The sequence below is a fragment of the Pteropus alecto genome, unplaced genomic scaffold, assembly GCF_000325575.1.
Source record: "Pteropus alecto unplaced genomic scaffold, ASM32557v1 scaffold226, whole genome shotgun sequence".
Classification (NCBI taxonomy): domain Eukaryota; kingdom Metazoa; phylum Chordata; class Mammalia; order Chiroptera; family Pteropodidae; genus Pteropus; species Pteropus alecto.
In genome coordinates this window covers 3,012,356-3,015,547 of record NW_006440132.1, presented here as the reverse complement: position 1 = coordinate 3,015,547, position 3,192 = coordinate 3,012,356, and the positions used below count along the sequence as shown (strand labels likewise).

General features: G+C 34.6%; 1 pseudogene; it reads left to right on the top strand.

Annotated features, from left to right (window-relative positions):
* Positions 1-1,941: 1,941 nt before the first annotated feature.
* LOC112484040 lies at positions 1,942-2,060 on the top strand (annotated as a pseudogene).
* Positions 2,061-3,192: the final 1,132 nt, after the last annotated feature.

The following is a 3,192-nucleotide window of genomic DNA, read 5'->3' as shown; positions in this document are numbered from 1 at the left end:
CCAACCCTCCGATTATTTTCTCAGTGATCTTTATGAAATTATAGATCTTGGAAAGGGTCATATATGTATACATACGTATATTCTATTATACGGTTGTAGAAACTAAAGCCTGAAAAGACAAAATAGTTTTCTCAAAAATATGTTGCTATTTAGGAGCAGAAGTAGACCTGAAACTTAGGTATTCTAAATTTAACTCACAAATGCATTTTTCTTTACATGATGCTGCCTCTGTGTATTCAGATTATTCGTTACAGTATGGCTTCATCCTTTATCTATTCTTAATCCCTCTGTAAATTCCATTGTCTTTTGTTCACTCACGACATATGATATAGATTAATCTTTTCGTATTGTCTGACCTAGTTACCTCGGACCTCATATGGTCATTATCTACCTATGCTAAATGACCACAGGACTCCTTAAAAACATAGGCCTAAATCCGAAGCTACTCGGCTCATTATTACAGTGTACTCCGTCAAAGACATTAGTCTGGTACTGACATAAATACAAAGGGAATTGGTATATCTTTCCTTAACTTCAAAAATCTCTTCAATGCAACCTACATTATTGTGACATTCCCTGCAGGTTTTGAGACCACAAGATTGATGAGATGAAATAAAGAAGAGGGGCTCTTTGGACCTTTTGTTTTCTCAGTTGCTAGCATTATTTTGACAAACATTTTGTCATTATTGCTTAACAGAAGATTTGGTCCTTGGTTTTTTTATATCAAAATTATTACCTTTCCTGAATAATAAAAATCAATAAAGTCTCTTTTTGTGTGAAACCTCCAGACAACTTTTTCTCAAAGAATAATTAAACAGTTGAATCAATTTCAGGTCTTATTTCAGAGATAGCCTATCGTTCACAGCTTTGTGAAACTCAGCTGCCTGACCATCTTTGCCTGGAATTCTGTTATTATTTAAAAGAGAAATAGCTTCTAATACGAGTTCCTGTGAAATTGAAACTATCAACTCTATTTCATCTAAAGAGCAGATCTAGGCAAGACAGATATTTCCTAGGGAAAAGAAAAACTGGCTCAAGCAAATCAAGACCTGACTTGAACTACAGCCGAAACCTCAAACTGAACTAAGATTGAACTCATTTTTTAAAAACTCAAACACCAGGAGAGCTTTCTGGAAAACAATGAAAGGGATATCTGTTTAAGCTGAGATTTTATAAAAGGAAAAGGAGACATTAGTTAAGATACAGGCATATGTGATGGCAATGTTAATAAATACCAAGGTATGTACAGGCATCTGGGGAAATTTCGAGTTAGATAAAATTAATGTTCAAAATAAGTTTCCCATTTTAGCCACTTACACTTCCTCCTGTTTTCAAGGCTTCCTAACTGAAGACCTAAATGACCTGAGTACTTGTGTACGTTATTGAATTTCGGGAGACCCAATCTTTCCCATCTCAAAACTTCCCCATTACTACTCTTAAAGACTAAAACTCTAGCCACTATTGTGTATGTAGCCTTGTCTCTTCTTTGTTCTCTTTACTCTAGCAAAATTGGTCTTTCAGTTACTCAGTGAGCCAAACTGCCACCTCCTCGCCACCCAACCTCAGAAGATTTGCATAGGTATTCGCCTTCACCTGGAAGAATCCCCCAGTCCCCAAAACTTCCTTGATAATGTTCTTTGTCTTTCATGTCTTAGTGTAATTATGCCTTTTTCATGACCTACTCCACTCCCAGGCTACTTATATATTCTCATGGTTACCTATAATTTTCATTAATTTACTTACCACAATTTAAAATTAGTTACATGATTGTGCAATTATTTTATTAATGCCTGCCTCTTCCTGGGCTGTAAAATTCAAAAGGACGATGTTATAACTGTTATGTTCAATGTTATCACACAAAGATTATTAGATTTTTTAAGATGTGTTGAATGAAAGAATGAATAGATTTCTTATTTTTTGCATTTAAAAAAAACTAGAGAAGTCTACAGCCATGCCACCCTGAACAAGCCCGATCCTGTCTGATCTCGGAAGCTAAGCAGGGTCGGGCCTGGTTAGTACGTGGATGGGAGACCACCTAGAAAGACCAGGTGCTGTAGGCATAAAAAAAAAAATAATAGGAAGGGATTGTAAGCTGACAAGGTCCTTGCAATCTATGAAGTCAACCAAGAATTGCCTCACCTAAAAAGAAAAAAAAAACAAAAAACTAGAGAAGGAGCAAATATTATAATGTATTTAAAATGGGACTTTAAGAATTAAAATATTCCTGGTAGTTACAAGCTAACATAAATCCCCTTAAAACTTACTCTAATCCCCATCAACAACTTTGTACCTAAACTAGCTCTGCTGTAGTCACCAAATCATGCAAATCATGCCAATCATGGCCAAGGATATGGTCCTGGTAACTAGGGAGGAATACTCTTCACATTTTAGTCACATGTCATTTCACATTCCAATATATATATATGTTTATTCTTTTTTGGAGAGAAGAGGTGGAGAGTTTTCCACAACCACTAGAAAATGGATGAGGGAAAGTATGGGGAAGAAAAGAATATGTGATTATATAACAACTAGCAAGATATTTAAAATGCCTATTCAATAGAAATACATAACCGAAATAAAACTTGAATGCATCTCTTCCACCCATCTACTTCTTATAGCTTCACCAAATTACAATTTAAGGCTGCCATTATGGTCAGGGGAAAAAACATACTGGATCCATTCATTCAAAAGAGGCTCATTGAGTACTCTCTCCAAGCCAAGCATTGTACTTGGCTCTGTATATACAGCAAGAAAAATAATAGCCTGAACTATAGATTAGGAGAACTATGTTCCTAGTCCAGATGTCAGTTTATTTCTCAAAGGTTCAGATTCTTCATCTATAAAAAGTAAATGAATTACCTTAGATGATTCCTAAGATTACTTCTGACTCTAGCATACTCTATATAATTTTAGGATCTATGATTCATTCATTCATTCAACAAAAACATTTATTGATCTCCTACTATGGATGGATGTTATAAACACAGTTTTAAGCACTGAATATAAAACAGTACAAAACAACAAAGTCTTTGCCATCATGGAATTTGTATTTTATTAGGGAAGTTCATAATAAAAAGAATAAACTAGGGTCTAAAATATATTAGAAGGTAATAAATACCACAGAAAAAATAAAGTAGGGAATAAAAAAGGGGAATTCAAGGAGTAAGGAACACAGTTTAAAATATGATGGCC